The 18657-nt window shown below is 37.6% G+C and overlaps 1 protein-coding gene across 5 annotated transcripts in view; it reads right to left on the reverse strand.

The window, feature by feature from the left end:
- Nucleotides 1-18657, reverse strand: part of TBL1X (transducin beta like 1 X-linked) — a 199908-nt gene that overhangs the window by 95289 nt on the left and 85962 nt on the right. The window contains exon 1 of one of the 5 annotated variants that reach the window (XM_055703301.1): nucleotides 16123-16350. The exons of the other annotated variants lie outside the window; for them this stretch is intronic. The gene's annotated coding sequence lies outside the window, so the exon portion shown is untranslated. Of the gene's footprint in view, nucleotides 1-16122; nucleotides 16351-18657 lie in introns of those variants that run through there. 5 annotated transcript variants of the gene reach the window in all.

Here is an 18657-nt window from a genome sequence, read left to right on the forward strand (position 1 = left end):
CTGATTTATGTTTAAATGCTATTTCTGCAGAGTTACAAATAAATAATTTTATTTCTTTTTACTAAACAACATGATGAGAAGAAACAAACCTAGTGACATTACTACTCTGTTTCATCACATTTCTCTTAATGTTGTTCCATAATAAAAACCCCCAACATTAACTGAGTGACTAATTTATTACCCCTTTTCTTTCTGGCTTTTAAAGACACAGAGTTTAAATGATAAATAGGCCATCTTCAACAGACACTGAACAAAAAAGTGTTTTTGAGAGATTTCACTACTTCTTTGGGAAATAAATGCAGGATACCTAGTGCACAACATGAATATTTTGCTTTCTTTCAAATTGATTAAGAGCTTTAATATTTTCAAACAACCACTGGGGATTATACTCAAGTAAACCAGGACTATATGGAAGATTCTAATAAGACATCAATAATTACGCCACCCTTCTGCAAAAAATAACCTAAAATGTATTTTCTAAAGCAATTCCTAAAACTGTATGAATCAGTGAAGAGAACATGCCAACATTTAACAAAACTTCTGCCGACGTACTGGATTTTTAGTTTCTTTATGAATTAACATTACATATAAATATAATCACAGCAGTATAACCACAGCTGTGGCTACCCCTGGAGCATGACTAGCAATTAGTTTGCATAAGGATCATGGATAATACTGCAGTCACGTGGAGCCAAACCCAGGACCACCATCTTCAACACAACACAACGTGCTGGGTTTCACCATTGTGTTTCCACAGAGTACCTATGCACTGGAACTGCAAACTCTGTTCAGAAAAACCTACACAATGCCTGCATATTAACTATTTGCCCTAAGGCCTTACAGAATAAATAAATACTACTTAATGGCTTGCTATGATAAAACATTTCCTCTCTAGACATTCATACCTTCCCCCCCACAGCCACCTCCTCTAAAGGGAGTTAGGGAAGCCTTTTCATTTTAAATCTACCATAGACAAATGCTCAGATTTTACAAAGGAAGCAAAGTCCTGAGTCAGTCAGAAATCAGAGTCAACTTTGAAAATAGACATTCATTATAGTACTAGTGCAGAAAGTTTTCCCATTGTAAAATCTGAGCCAAAGCCACAAAAAAATTCAGAAATAAACCCTGTCTTCCCAGAAAAACTGAAAGTACTTAGACTTGAGAGCCTCTCCCCAGAATACAGCAGTCTTTCAGATGTAGCAGAGCCTGGGCTGCCACTTTGAAGCAAGTGTCTCGAGGGAACAAAAACTGCAAGTGGAAACTCTTTTCATGTTTCATCCTAACTAACCCTCTCAAAGCTAGTGGACATTATGAAATTAAGGATTTCAGAAGCATGGTCTCGTTAATTTGCCTGTATTCTGCCACCCCTTTTATGCAGGCTCCTCCAGAGATAAATTAACTCTTAGCATCCCAAACGGTAACTCAATAGAAGTCTTAGAGCCAGACTGGAAGCCGCAGTTACAGCATCAACTCTCAAAATCATTTACCACAGACAGTGCCTTTGCCTGCATAGATGCTTCAACAGCTTGTAGCTTTTTTCTGCTTCAGCAGTGTATTTCAGTGTAGTAGATATTCTATCACTATGTAATAGTTTTGGAGACAGGAGATACATGAGCTATCTACCATTATTTGATCGGCCGGTACTTTCAGCAATACTAATGAATTTATGGAAAGCTTAGCTGTCGGTATCCGAGGTAGGTACCAATAATGAAAATGCTTAGTACTGTAAGGGGATTTTCTACAGAACACGTATTCATAGGTGCTGGGGCCTAGAACACAGAAATTCTGATAAATTTTTATCAGAAAGGTATACGCTTATCAAATAGCACAGTTTCTATTTTACCAACCCCCAGGCAAACTGCATGGTACTTTTCTAATTAACAACTCCAGATTTACAAAAAACCCACAAACTTCTCTCTTGACAGTGAGATTTCTGCCGAACTTTATAGAACATGAAACAAAAACCGCAGCATGTCAAGGACTGTTGTGATGGAAACATAAAGAAAAGTGCGCAATTATTAAATCTGTGATACTGCAGGTGGGTGGGAAAGAATTACCCCCTTCAGAAGCATTGAACTACAATCCTCTCATTTGTCTATTTAGCTCTACCTCAGAAAAGAGCATAGAAGAAGAAATAGAAAAGAAGAAATGTAGTCTCCTCTGCATTGCCCTAACAATCACCATTAACTGATTTAAAAGTAAATGCAAGCTTAACAAGAAAACCACACAATTTAGTTTAACTCCTATAACTTTTGCCCAGAGTAGACCTGTCATTCTAACCTAAGAAATGAACTTTAAAGTCTTCAGCTCCCAGTTATGCAAATACCACGCTGCTTTCAGCATGTACACCTTGGAGGTACCCAACTGCTGAGCAGTACGTGAAAGGACTTGCTGTTTCCCACATTTGGATGATGCTAAAGTGTATAAAATTTTCTCCAGGCGCATCAGTAATGTGAATTACAGCCCACAGCAAAGACAGAGCTAGCACAATTTTCTTCAATAAGGTTTAACATGTGTTGCCAATACTATCAGCTTCATTTTGTATTAGCTGTAGTTTCCAAGAAATGTTGAAGGTGGGACATGATGGGCACTGCGGTAACATAATCTTGATGTTGTGGAGGCATAAGTAACTGTTGCGAGGTCAGGCTTTAGGAGACATGACTACAATCAACTTACTAGGAACAGAGATGGCAGCTGCTTTGGACATGCCACAGGGGATCTGGGGAGCAGCTTGTCCCCAAAGGACCTTTTGTAACTTCATCTTGGATGGAATTTCAGCTACACATAACCACATGCATATATATGGCAATTAATATATTAATGTCGCGTTTTCCCTTACATTACAGCAACTGTATGTAACACTCTAGGCTAAAAGCTGCTGAATCAGGAAATGGATCAGAAGCTAACTAAAACGCCTTTCTAGTTATTGATTCCTGCTCTCTGTTTCATGTCAGCTTCCTAGAATCCATCCAACACAAGCACGAAAGGGTAATGAGTTTCTGAACACACTCTCTAATAGTGCACACTGCATCAAAGCTTTCAGTAATTGCCTGGATGCTGCTTCCCAGCAGTACTAAACAACTTAAATATAATTAGCTGGAAGCCCTATGGGCTGCATTTCCCCACTGGAACACCTCTTACACTAATCCATTTATCAGGCTGACAGATGACTGAATCATTGGTACTATGGACCCATTCTACTAATAGTATTTTTCAAGCCAACATTTTGGTTTGTTCCTTATCTGGTACATTTTTGCAAAGAAAAAGCCTGCATTATTTAGAATTGGGAGAGAACCAGACATCTAACACATTCATCTTTTCCCAGTAGTGAGCAATGTTATTTGTTTGATTAGCCCACTAAGTATAAAATGCTGGAGCTATCAGGCAGAAAATGGAAATTGAATGTATGCATTATGGAACAAAAATAATAGGGAAACATACACAGACTGAAAGGATTTTGGAAGTCTTCCAGTCATTCAAAAGTTTTCAGAAGTCTTGATAAGAGGATAGTTCTCAGGGTATACTTCCTGAAGATGGCCTGTCTATAGCTGTCAAGCAGAAATTTCTCCATACTATTTACTTCTTGTACATCCTTCTGAATGATAGGTGACAGAAGAAATTTTAAAGCTGTTTGAATTATATGCAAATAGACATGAATTGAACATCCTGTTGCCACAGAACTATGCACTTTGCAAGCTGCTGGAGAATTCTCATAAAAGTACAAAAAAAATTTTAATGTCTTGGGCAGAATTTTCTAATGTTGTAATGAAAACTATTTTACCATTGTATCCCTGTAGCTTTTATTCCCAGACAGGTTCCAGTAAGTGGACTTCTGCAGGGGCTGAAATTTTGGGGACTGCAGGCAAGGTCTCCCCAAATGTGCCACGCTATTGCAATATAGTAGAAATGTAATTTCTCACCACACTTTTTTAAATTATGAAAAAAATTACTCTAGAATGTTAGACTCATGCTTCCTTGTTAACAAGCTGTGGGACAGGAAGTAAAAAGGGACAAAGCTGGTAATGGCCAGTAAGAATATCTAGAAAAAGAGGAGTTTTAAAAGGTACCCTTTTTCTAGATCTGCTGCGCTGTGGTGAATAATCCATATTCTGGCTTGGCATCACCAGGACCCAGCTAGAGTGGTAGTGTTGTTTCATCTGGTTATTTCCCCTGGATGTTCTCATCATGGACACATAAAATCTTGAAGTCTCAAAACAATAAACCAAGAAGAAATTACTACTTGTACTTCTACATCAGCCTAACCAATATGCTTGTTATAAAACTGACAGTTAACATTCAGGAATTCTCTTAGAAGTACTACTGCAAGTTAAAGTTAACCCGTTGCCTTACCCTTTAACCTGAGAAGATGGCCATCAGTATGAATTAAATTCCAAAGACTGACTACAAAAGCTATACTTAAATATTTAACAATGAAAGAGGTAATTAAAATGCATTCAGTGATCAGAAACTGATCTGGCTTGAGTCAAGCAGCAGCAAGATGAGGTAAAGGCAGCACTTCTCTGAATCAAGAACAACCACCCACCTCAGAACAGGGCCAAGCAACATCAGCTAAATGCACATTACCACACCTGATTTTTGAAAATGCAATCACAGGTGTTTACACTGCCTGGTAAAGTACCTAGCAGGTTATTAAATACTGAGCTGTTTTGAGATTTCTTCGTGTGAATCCAGAAGCAGAAATCTCAGTTTCACATGCACTTTCCACCCACTCCTTCCCTCCAGTCTGAAACTGGAAAACTCATCTGAGAAACACTGACACTTGCACATCAGCCAGGCAACTTCCCCGTCATTCAAAGCCAACCTCTTCCTTCCCAGCTTCACCTCCTCTGCTTGGTGTGTTTTCTGCTTCTACAAAAGAGCAGACAGTATCCTGAGCAAGGGTGGCCCCAAATCATACAAACCTCAACACTTGTCAGTCACACTTCCACATGGAATGCAAAATTTTACACTGCTGTTTCCACAGTCTTCTTTCAAAGGCAGTGGTATTGAGGAGAACAAACATCAGATTTAATCAAAAGAACCTTCTTAAGTAAAAAATGTTGAAAATTCTCCTGCTTTTAGCCATTTTTAATAAAACAGATCATGGTTATGAATTTCCTAAGAAATCATCTTTGCCAGGCAGGGAAGGCAACATTACCTTTATTTGTATCCTCTGCAAAAAAAACTTGCTGTATTGTCAGGGAAGCTGAATTTCTTGAGTAATAGCTTATTTGAGACAATCCTTTAATTCTTGAAGTAAACTATCTCTTTAAAGTACTTCCAAATTTATTACATAAAAAGATTCTTCCCTTTATGTTAAGCCAGGGCAAATGTACAGCAGCTTTATGGTTAAATAGTTGCATTGAATTTTGGTGGTTTTTTTTTTTTTTTTTTAAATAGAAGCAGAGAAAGAGTTGGAGGAGAAGAGAGAAGTCATCCAAGAATAAAACTTTCAGCTGGAGTTACACTCCACTAACCATCATACTTCATATGGTAGTTAGTGTACACCTGGAAGGACGTGGCACGCTAAGCAGTTGAGATTCTGCAAAAATGCAGATGGTTTTATGAGTCCAGATCTAAAAAGCATGGCACAAGTGACCTAATACATTGCTCTGCAAACAGAACATTTAGTTGCAATATCTATTTGAAAATTAGATTTTTATATTCAGTAACTACCATCTTCAGCATTAGAAAGATACTTAAATCTTCTTGCAAGATGACTTCTGCATAGTCTCCATCTTTAGACTTCTGACTGGACCAAACCCAGAACAGCTGGGTCTAACCCCAGAGCTGGCCTTGCTTTGAGCCTGGTGTTGGACTGGAGACCTCCAAGTCTCTTCCAACCTGAATTACCTCGTGATCCTGCAATAATAATCTCTCCATATTAAAATTAAATTGCTTGTTGTGTTATTTACGTAGAAAATAAGGAGCTTAGTCAGAAACATAAGGGCACAAACTTGCATACTGGATCCAGACGGATCCAAGGTCCTAAAAGTATCAAACACGAGATATTCTCTCTGAGCGCACAAAGTTTATGCTCGTTAAGTCGCTATAACGGAACTGAAGACTCGTGACTAAAGGCACAGAATGTTTTTGTTATACTGCAGATTATCTTCCAACATTACCTTCTCCTTTTACCTATATCACTTGTAGAGTTATAGGAGTAAAAACTATTTATATTAAACTACCGTTTAACTACGTGAATTTTAATCTTCCCTCAATTACAATGCATGACATAAAGTAATAGGTTATACTGTTTGGATATGAAAAATGCAGCTGAGAATACTGGCTACAGGAATACACTAAATGAAACAAAAGAGCATGAACACTGATTTATCTGCAGTAAATAGGGCTGTGAAAAAACTGAGTATTTAAAATCACAAAGACAAAAAACCGTCCAACAAATGTCACACAGACTCTTTGGTAAAGAGCACTCATCTAGCACCTTCTTGGTCTGAGGAACCCAAACCTTTGAGCTGGCCAGTAACCTGGGTATTTCACCACATTTGAACTTTTTATCATCATAATGTAAAAGTCAGCAGTAGAAGTGAAATTCCAGAAAAAAACCTTTACAATTATCTTCTGCATGTTACAGGAAAAAAAATTCTCTTAATTTTTGCTCCAGTTGATTGGTTAATATGATTAACCTGATGGTTGATACTAGCTGTCTCATCATCATATGCCTTATAGGAGTAAACGGGCACCTAAACATCTAAACTGAGACAAAACTAACTTCTTTTGACAAGCATGTATGAGAATTTTGACTAGTATATGTACGAAAAGTTTGCTTGTATAACAAGACTGGGATAAATTCCTTTAATGCTTTTCAATAAATTATCTCTCAATATTTGTGATGTTCTATGCTTTAATGCAATTCTGATAACATAAATAGTATGATGTAACCAACCATCTTTGGTTTGTTTTATTTCATTTTTTCATCTACTTTAAGAGGTATTTTATTTAATAAAGCTCACAGATTTTGAATGACTCCCTAGTCTGTACTTTATTGAAGGGACAGACAGAAAGAATAGTCAAGATCTTAGTAAGTGGTTATCCAAATGACTTAGCCAATACATGGTTTATATTCTCTGTCTCCATGGTATGTTCAGACACAGTAAAGTTCATAAAGTATGTTCCAAAGCCATTACAAAACCTCTTGATCAGGTGTGAAAACTTCACTTAAAAAACTCCAGCAAAACAAACCAAATGCAAAACCACACCAAAGCTTGAAAATGCAACTAATTAGTTAAATTTGTTGCGAAGGAAGAAGGACTTTTGAAATGTGGAAAACTGCAAAGTTAAGTTGCTTTCCTTTTTCCTGAAGCTTCCTTGGGCTTGCTACTCCAGCATGAAAGCCCAAAGGTCCTGACTCTGTTGCTCTAAACATCATTTCTTGAAAGCTTGCAAGGACCAAAATTGCTTAAGACTGGAAAGAGGAAATTGCTTCCATTACTTCCAACACCATGAAGTGTCTCACAGTGTTTAATGCTTACCCGTGCATCAATTTTATTTAATAAATTCTTCTAGCTCTATTCAATAAATAGTAGGCCTGTTTTTTCAAATGCTAAAGTAAGAAATTAAGAATGTCTAAAAGTCATCCAGACCAGGATAATAATCTAAATTACAATGCAGACTGCTTCAATTCATGTATATACATGTACATCCCAACATAACACTGCGCTTCATGTACTTTTTATAGTACTGCATTTTATGCAGGCAGTATGTGAGATGTTACTTTTAGTCAGCATTAAAAGGTGATTTTTCCCAGGGTCTCAGAAATGTGATTACCATTGACTTCAAAACAAAAAAGAAGTGGCCTGCAGTTCTGGAAACCATGTCAGCCTTTTCATCTTGGAAACTAAGCTCTCCTTCTGTAAATTGAGAAAACTATGAAAAGTGAGAGCAAGCATCTGCACAAAAGGTACCTGCTTTTATTGTACTGTATTAAATGAAACAGAACCTTTTTATTTCATAACGGAACATGTCAGGGATACTCACACCAATTAACTTTGATTCCAATTTAAATATATGTATGTGGATGCCAATGCCTAAAGCTGGGTTGTATGAATATTCAATCTTCATTGTAGTAAGTGGTTTTCTTGTATTAGATTAGCAGGAAAAGAAGGACTTAATAGCAAAAGATTCACTGAAGTCAAAGAATATAGTAAAGATAGCAGCAACAAAAAAGGATCATTAAGAGTCTTTTGCATCTCAATTTACAGATTTATGTTTTACTTTGCATCTAAGTGTTCTAGTGAGGTGCAAGGTGTTAGTAACTTCCCGTCCTAGGCTTTGAAATTATTTTGGAAAATTCTGAGGCACAGGCTAAGAGGCTTAGAAGCTCTGCTTTGAAATTCTGGAGGGCAGGTATTAAAAAATTCAATTTCATAAGGGTAGCAGTGAGTCTAGCCATATACCCCATTCTATCCACTGTATTGTGCAATTTCAGGCTGCAGTCGTTCTAAATTCTTGTTCTAAGTGAAGCTTCACTGGTGGAGCCTTATTCCCTTGCTTCTGATAATCACTCTTCCCCTACATTCCTGCCGAACACTGCTGCCCCTCAGTATCTGTGGAATAACTGCTTATTTCAGAATGATTCTGATTAAAAGAGTTCAGAGAGCTGGTGTTAAAAAGTGTTTAAACTAACCTAGATTATAGTGAACAAATCATGTTAGGGAGTGACTACATGATCACCTAAAGCTTGTGGGAGCGATAATGGACAGTTGTGAACACTGGGGGACAGGAGCCTATTCAGCCAATTCAGCTGCTGCCAGAACAAAGTGTGGGAGACGCAAAGAACTGCCCTCCTTCTGACATTCTTTTCTCCTTTTCTTTTCTTTTTTTTTCTTTTCCTTTCCTATTCTCCTCTCCTTTCCCCTCCTTCCCCTCCCCCTTCCCCTTTCCCTAAAATCCTAACATTCTTATTCCTTATTCAGGCTGCCAAGTTCCTCAAAACAATTACCTCTCCAGCAGTACCCATGTTCAGACCTTTAAGGCACATGGATGTGGTAGCTAAAAAAACCCACCCAAACTGAATGCCACCCCCCCTCCCCCACCCCACCCCTGCCCCCCCAAGGTAAACCAGCAATGAATTTAAACACCATCATCTTGGCGTCCTCAATTCACCTTGTTATTGCACCTCCAGTTGCTGCAGCACAGATGGGATGCAACATCTCCCACTGTTTGGGGACTGCCCCTAAAGGTGAGCCATATGTTTTGCAGTACCTAGAAACAGCAGGATAAGATAAGGAAATCTCTGCAGACTTAAGGCAGAGCTGCTTTAATTTCACCGCTTTGTGTCCTGCCCTTATTTATTTATTTATTTAATCACAAGCTTTTGCAATTTAATTTACATGGGTTAAGCCTACAGAAAAAAAATAATACTACTGTGTTTGCATATGTGTGTGTGTGCGCACGTGTAATGCCTAGGAAATCTCCTGTGTTATCTGCTTGTGTAACATTTTACCATCCACTAGACAAATATATTTTTAAAGAGTATGGAATCAAAACAACATTCTCAGCATTTAAGACATTCTGTCATCACTGCCCATTTGTTGCCCTCTAGGTTTCTCTCAGCTGGCAAATTTCCCATTTAAGGAATTATCAGATTCATCTGCTTAGACAAGGCTGCAAAATAAAATGAAAAGCTGATTATTCTAGAGAACTTGTATTTTTCTTTCAGGGCAGAAAATCCAGTGCATGACAGCTGAACATTACCAGCAAATGGGACCAATCTCTCAGGCTTTACAATTCTACTTCACCATACTCTGCGAAATCTAATTTTGATTAAGATGCCACAACATTTATTTTACATATATCCTTTGTTTCCTTAAATATGTTTATTGCCACTTAATACGTTAACGTGTTTTAGAGCCCTAAATGTTATGCTCATCGGCAGTGTTTTTTTTCACTCTAGTTCTATTAAGCATGCTACCTGTGCATACTGCTGCTTCTCCGCAATTTTTCATGAAGAACTAACAATTGCTTTGCTACCATTTTCCCTACATCATATTTTTTGCAGAGTGGAAAAAAAAAAAAGGGGAGAAAATAATGTAAAAATGAATAAATTACCATTTTTCCACAGCAAGATGGCTCAGGATTTACTTGACTGATAGTCTTCACATGAGAAACTGTACTGCAAAACCATGCTTGTGTTTCTGGGCCCACTGGCTGCGGCACCAAGATTTCTGGAGGCATATCAGTACTGTAATACACTACAACTCTACACAACCCTTTCATATTCCTGTCAAAGTGTGGGAACACTACTTTCTCCCCTTAGGTAGGAATAAAACTGTGGGAAGGTCTGGAGAAATGTCTCAATATCAATTTTCCTTACTAAACAGCTAAAGCAGGTTTCATTTTCTTGCCACAGATGAGTGAACTAACCATAAACTCTATCAAATTCAGGGTAGGGTTTCACAGACTGAATGTGTACACACATGCACATGTACAAAATTAAGCAGAAGATTAAAACAGGTGAAATCTTAAGTGATCCTAAAGCGACTAACAAAACAGCAAACCCATACTGAGCCAGAACGGCTTTATGGAGAGTACTGCCTTCCAATATTGATACTAAACTACTACTTTACACTGTTCACCCAAGTAAAAGTCTATTTCAAGGTGTTATATTGTTACTGTGATTAATCAATTTCTTTTTAGAGCATCCTCTGAGAGCTTAAAAATTCATGATTCACCTTATTATTATTCTGTACAGCTTTCCATATTTTTTGAGTGGTATGATTAAATTTATCTGTGGTTGCTAATGGTCGCAGTACAGAAAATGTTCCATGTGAAAGTCACCGTTCCACATACACCCAATGGATCTCCTTAAAATACACCACAAATCCCAAACAAAGAGGACGGCAAGTGACAAAACCTTTCCATTTATTCTCAAATAGGCTAATCTGAATACGCTGTTTGTGCAAAAGGCAGAGAGGACGGACTTGTGAGAAATACTGCAAATGGAACAAATAAAGTAGTGCATTATATTTGCCACAGTTTAACGTTGGAAATTAGTCATAAACTGATTTGGGTTCAGGCCCTGCCAACTCACATTTTACAAGATAAAAAACTCATCCAAGATCTGATGCTATGAAACGAAGACTGCCAAAAAGCACGCTGAATTTGGAAATTTGATGTGTTCCAGTTCATCACTGAATTGAAAGAGTTTTCTACTAGTTTTCAAGGGTCTTCATACTGTCTTATTTATTTAGACTGCACATTCTAGTAGTCCAGGCATGAGTACCAAAAGATACTACACTTTGTCATTCTGGGCATAAAGTATTAAGAAGTTATTAAAGAAATCAAACCAACTGTTTAATAAGATTGAATCCATCATCCATAGAAGTTGGCAGAGATACAGACCTACAAATACATTTTGGTTTTACTGAACAAGATATAATAGCATACAATCTTATTAAAGAGCCAACCAATAAATAATTTTGTGTCATCCAAAATGATAGTTCATTCTAAAACCTGAAGTCATGCACCAAAGAATAGTAACATATACTATAACATAATAAAAAGCTATGTAAGAAGAGCAATGTATCAAGGTATCTATCATTAAGTAATACAGTTACACAGTTCTAGCAACATAAACGATGGTTGATATCTGAGTGACTTCTCTGTTGTGTGCATTGCAATGCATACTCTGGAAGAACAAAGTTCGTTATGCAGAAGTTAAAATGTTCTTGTTATTTCTCATGGGGTTTTTTGTGAGCTGCTGAGCTATTCAAATTATGTAACTGAAGCGTGTTTTCAGGAGGAAAAAGCACCTTTGTTCCAAAACAGGCAGTGGTGTGACTCTTCAGAAATACTACATTAAAAATAACCCACCATAAAAACTGCATTAGATTGACTCTGTGACTCTAAAAATGCACTCTACACTAGAGCTACCATTAAAGGTGATGCGTATATTCTAATTCACTGGTGATTTTTCAGGTACAAGCATCCCTCCACCAACACACTTCATTTCTTCCTCCCTGTGAAAAAGGGGCTCAAATATGACCTGATGGCCATACAGACACACCATGGGGCTTGTGAACGGGCACTTCATTAGGAGTCTGCTGACAGATGCAAACATTCTGCAAAATTCTTTAAAGCAGAAGCATGCCATTAATTTCAGTATTTATTAGCTTCCATGAAAGATAAGTGACTCAACATTGGGAAGGGCTTTACAAGGCTAATATTTCGTCCCTGTCTAATGCTTTTTGGCTTCGTGATATGCCTGCCTATTGTGAGACTAAACTTATTCCAAAGAAGAAATTAAGCAGTAAGAAATGACAAGCAGCGCATTTGTAGGCAATTCACTTACCACCTGAGGCATGCCACAATGGCTCAAGGCCAAAGGCTGAGTAACTTCAACCATTCAATAAGTGCAATAATAATCGAACTGAAATGCACAGCATTGGGAGAATTATTTCTAACATGACATGGACTTTATACGTAGAACCAAGTACTTCTGTATAATTATGACTGTTATTAAATAGATGATATTGTTGAGAAACTTTTTACAACCATTGTTCTGAAAATGCTGTCCAATACAAATTAAATGTAGAGGTTTATATACATTGTTCCATGACCAGATGTAGCTTGTGAAATGTCAGAACTACCCCCCAGACCGTAGGTCCAGTATCAGTTTAAAAAAATCCATGCAGACACATAATTATTAAAGGACTGGGCAACACAGGACAGGACAGATTTCAGTCACTCTACAGATTTAGCAACTAGCCTGTGCTATGCTGATCACATAGCAATTAAGGCCTAGTTATGAATGCAACAAAGAATTAATTAAAAATAACTTATTTTTTGTAACAGCACTACCTCATCTCACTCTGAAGAGACTGTGCACAGATATGTGGCTGTGCTACTGGAACACTACTTCATTGCTCCAGCTTTAATGAGTAAAACAATGACATTATTTAGGTTCATAATCTATTTTCTGGTCACAGTGAAGTTCACCTCTTAAATAAACAGTGCAACAAGCTGGCTTTAATTTGTACCCAGCATACCAACAATCGATTTTCCCCATAAACTCACTCTCTTTCTGCTCTGCTTTGTAACTACATGGTCTGATCTAGTTTAACCCTAGCGTAGAGCTGTCTTCCATCCATGTTGCTGAAAACTCAAAAAAAATAACACAACTGAGAATGAAAGATGTGAAGATCTACTCATGTGGTGGAAAGACTGGGCAATGAACTCTTACAAGAAAGCACAGCACCTGTTTGTTCTGTTGCCTTTATGCTGCTTTCATGAGTCTTAACCTGTAAGAAGGGCTATTTTTAAAGAGGAAGATAAGAATAATAATTTTAAAAACTCAGAACTAGCTACTAGATTCTCTTTTCCTGTCTCTTCTACCCTAACACCCCCCGCCCCCCCCCCAAAAAAAGGGGGGGGAAAAGAATCCATCCATAGTTGAAAACTGAATATGAACCCACATAAATGAAACCAACACCCTTTAAACATCAGCACACTGGTGTTTTCTATCTATGCTCATGAGTAAATGAATGGTATCACATCCAAGCTGTTGGTTTTAAAGACAGAAACACACAGCTCCGGGACAGACTGCAACTGCTCCTAACACCTAACTAAAATATGCTAGCAACAATCCAAGCAAGACTATTGTTATTTTCTGATTTAAGAAATCATATTCTATGAAGATTTTTCCTACAGTTCAGTCCAGACAAAATGTAACTTACAGTCTCATACTAGAAGAAGTGTATTTGTGTTCCAATTTACGTAAGTTATTCTTTGCAAGCATTTTAGATTTTTAAACTTGCCACAAAACATAATTCTGCATAATATACACAATACTTAAAATTATTTTAAGTACAGATTTTAAATTACAAGACCATAAACCCAGACTTACTACATCAAGTCAAACATCCACTTTAGCCAGTATCTCTTCTTTAACTATGGCAAAAATAGATATTCAGTGAAGATGTATGAACAAAGTAAGGACGCGGTGGTAATCTCCCAGCCCCCAACAGCCTACAGCTCTGGGACCTCGTGAAGGTGGTTTAGTGGAACATTAATGCATAATCCTTGCAATTTATGACCACAGGAAAAAATCTTGCTATAGATTTGTGGCACGTATCACTGTAATGTTACGGAACAAAATACTTAACTGTGATTTTAGCTATCTTAACACTATTAGTTGAACAAAACTCTGTCCCTAATTTTTATATTTCTTATTCTAAGTATGCAAAAGATTCTAGCATTCAACTCCTTCTTTTGAACCTGTCCCAAATCCAAAACCAGACAAACATGCAAATACTTCTACAATAAATTTGCACATTGAAACTATGCATGAGAACTGGGATTTTCAAAAACATTTTTTCAACAAATGTGAAATCTTCACGTACATGTATGAAAATACACTTTTAGAGGTAATAAGACCTGTGAAAAAATTCACCAGATAAATGCTCTTGCGTATTTTCTCCTTTTTGAAAATCTGACTTAAGGAATATTGTGCCTCTGGTAAAATGGTGTTCTTTTCATGCAAGAGTAACCACTTGGCACTGTGCCTAAGAACATACCCGAAGTATGCAGTGATCTTGAGGACAAGCTCATCGCTCACATTCTCCAAACATTCATCTTTGGACTCGTATGAATTTCCTTCAAACCAGGGGGACAGACTTGCTGGGTTATTACTGAACAATTCTTGTATTTTGGAGATGGAAGTGCCAATGTCTTATGTTACAGCTACTGCTGCACTGTCTTCCACTTTATTCTAGCTGAATAATTAAATACATTTTAGTCCTTCTGACAGTCCTAGACTCAGCATGGCTGTTAATCAATATCACATAAAAGGGAATTAGGCTTAGGCAACTGTTGCACAAGGCAGAATGGATAAGGCAAGAGGGAAAGAGATCTCTTTAGCAGACTAATTTTCTGGATTTTACAACACACCCTACCAAATGTGCACAGACTCATGAACACATGCTACATACACAGATGTGAGGGGGAACCCAAATCAACCTCTGGGATTTGTTACACTGTAATGGCACCCAACAGTCACTTCTTCTGCCATTCTTTCCTGAATTCCCCACCTTCACATGTTTTGGGGATCAAAGAAAACTCTCAGCACCTACATATTTAAAGTACTCAGTTTACAGGGAAAATTTGACTGTGTTAAACCATTTCTGAAACTTTTACCATGTCACTGCGAAAGGGAAAGACAAACAGAAGACATTTAATAAATACTATCTGAACTCTGCTCAGTGCAAAACATTTAGAAAGGGTTATGTTTCCAATAATTTGAGCAATTTTTCTAGAATCTCTAAACTGGCCCACAAGTTCTGTATTTTTTCATTCTTTTCTTGTCCTGCAATGAATCAATAGGGTATTAAGAGCAATTCTAAACTGACAGACCCAACAAATGGACGACTCACCTGAAGGGGCGTTTAATATTTCCCACAGTGCCCTGCCACCATGCTCATGCTCAGATCTACCCAGCAAAAAGGAGACACAGTTCCCAGTCTCTTCAACAACTCTTCCTTTCTCATTAAATACTCCAGTACTGAATTTAGAAACACTTCAAACTTTCTACCAGGCCAAGAAATGAACTTGCTAGTCTAACAGCAGCAATTTCAGGTGGTTAAATAAATACATAAACAGTGATGATGACACCATCAAGCCACTGACAAAGAGGTGGAAGACGCCTCATACTCTTTACACTCCTCCGTTCTGGATGGCCTTTTACTTTTCATGTTTAAAGACCTGTTATTTATAAAACACATTAATTCAACTTTAACACATGCACACTGTACAAATAACCGTGAGTAGTGAGGAACAGACAGCATTTCAAATGGAAAACACTAAGTAACTGATTATTCTGGGTATCATACTTTCTGAAGCACTTAGCTGAAATTCAATTTTGCAAGAAGCTAGTACAGTATCTTCCCCCCTATCCTACTGGTAACATGTACAGAACCTGCGTGTTCTGTATCTAATTTATAATTTACTTCCTTTTCCTTTTTTCCCCCACCACGATCTGCTTCAAGCTTTAGGAAGTGTGCTTCAGCTAGCACCTCCCTCAGAACGGTCCAGAAAACACATCCTATACAGCACACAATCCACACGTGAGTCACAGAAAGAACAGCAAAACAACTTCAAACCAACCTGAGCTTTTTTAGTTTCTTCAGTCCCTTCCCTGGAACTGCTTAGCTTCAAGGAAGGCTGGCCAACTTCTGGCTCCCAAGGCGGAGAAGCGATGGGGTATGCCAGAGCTACACTGCTGAATCGGCCAGGGAAGGCACTCGCAGGAGGGACAGGGCGCCTCTGGGCATGAGAGGAGGCAAGGCAGGAAGGGCGAGCACGGCCAAAACGGCTATGGCCTTCGCTCTGTACCTTGAACTTCAGCTGTACGCCCAGTTTAACCTCCTTCTGAAGGGGTGCAAATGGTGCTTTGCTGCTGTTATCTCCCCCTCCCAGAGCTCACCCACTTCACTTCAGCCAACACTCTACGTGTTTTGTGGATCCTGGCCAAAAAGATTCTGGTGCTGCCTAACCATTTAAAACACTCGTGGTTTTAGTTACCTTTTAAAACTTCTTAGTACACACTGATTAATATATGATGAAATAGAATCTTTACACCAACTTGATACTACTACTTGCTTACCATGAAGCTGTGTTACATACATACCTATGGACTAATCTGTGCTAACCCACATTTACTATTTTTACACACCATTTAGCTAGTAAGTAATGAATCACCCCTTATTATACAGGGTCATAATTTTTTAAAATGGAAATTAAACATCAATTAAAACACAGTAAGATTGTTTGAAACTATGTTTTATTCATTAATAAAAGTTTATGTAAAACATGCATGATATTTAATAAAACAGTTCTGCCTTGTGAACCAAATCAATACATTCAAGAGGAATTATCTATAACTAGCAAAATTAACTGAGTATTTCTGGTCCCTATGTCCTCCAAGGTTTTAAAATCAACAGGTATCAGCCTCTCGGTTTTCTAATGAAACTACTAACTGGGAGAAAGCAGGGGCTTTCCTGCCTAGTAATCTCCTAAGCAGTTTTTCATGTTCAAGGTATTTGCTGAATTGATAGGCAGAAATGAAGAAAAGCCCTTCACCTGCTGGAAAGACTACATGGCCAAATGTGGGTTTACTACCCTGGCCAGGTCCAGGTGCATAGTTAAGAGTCTTCTCACATTTAAGTTGATGACTGTCTCTAAAACTCCAGCAGCAAACACTGTCTGAATATTATTTTCATCAGATCAATGAAAATAATAAATTCAAGACTTAATAGATCCCAACTTTGTGGAACACTTAGTAGGACTTATAGGTCATGATTTTGCATTTCATATTAAAATGCAAAGAAAATCTGTTCCATTATAGTAAAAAAATCAAATACTTTCTTTTCAAGAGATTCATACTGACTTGTGATTCAGCAGAATCTCCTCATGATGCAGCAGCTGTGGTGTGGATGCCATTTGTCAGGCAATACTGCAAGACTTGCAGAACACTGATTAAAAAGCATGACCTAAAAAATGGAAGTGGTAAGCTTAACTATGATTAAAACATCCAGAGAAATCCAAGCAAGAGACTAAAGAGAAAGATATAGAAATAAATACACAGCTCAGTTCCCAAAATAGTTTACATTACCAAACTAATCTCTCCTTCTGCAGGGTCACAGCTAAGTGTCATTGTATTTGTAATATAAACTGAAGCCAAAAACAAGTATACACAGAAATAATATTTAAAGAGCACAAGTATTCTACCTTCAAAACTACATTTTCTCGTATGCTTGAGATGTCTAAATGCAAAGCAATTTTTAAAAATTTTTGACAAAAATACTAATTCTTTCTTAAAATTTGATCTCCCCTAAATGCCTTTATTTAACTCAACTGACCAGAATCCTAACAATTTAGCTCAGTGTACAAAAGGCTTACTTTTTCCTTCCATCAAAACAGATTTCACACAGACCAGTCTGTTTAATGGGCATCTTCTGCCATTCTCTAGACACTTCTCCTCTGATGCTTTCCTCTTTTCTGTATTACAGAGGCTCTGGTTGGGATGGTAAACTGCATGAGACAGACCTTCTTTTAGTTAGTGTAGATTGCTGTGCCATGAATTAACAAATACACACCACCACTGCTACCACTATGGTCATCTTTGTCTTGAAGGCCTATTTGTCTGCCTTCAATTTCCACTAGAACTCAGCTGCCTTAATCCCCCATATGCTACTCACCTTCTTATTTCACTATGTGCCAATTCTTCATGCTAAAAGGCAGTCTGTACATGTATGGAATTTTTTTTTAATTATGTCTCCAACCTACCAGCTGTCAAACTCTACTTGACATTTACAATAGTGTCTGTAATCTGTATCTATTCCAGTTTTTTCCATTGTGAACTACTCTTCCTTTATGAATTCACCTTGAATTCATAAACCATGAATTGTGTACTCCTCACATAAAGCTTGTATTTTTTTGTATACATCTGTATTATGGTTGAATATGATATTTGAAATAGAAAACCAGCACATTCTTTATGATGAGGATGAACTGCGTAATATACATTAAACAACAGCTCTTCAGTTTGGCAGGCAGAACGCAAATTCTTCTCTCTGTTCAGGCATTCAACCATCAATTTGGACTCTGGGAAAATAAGCTACATTAAGTTTTCAGTGAAGC

The sequence above is a fragment of the Falco cherrug genome, chromosome 2 (assembly GCF_023634085.1).
Source record: "Falco cherrug isolate bFalChe1 chromosome 2, bFalChe1.pri, whole genome shotgun sequence".
Lineage (NCBI taxonomy): Eukaryota > Metazoa > Chordata > Aves > Falconiformes > Falconidae > Falco > Falco cherrug.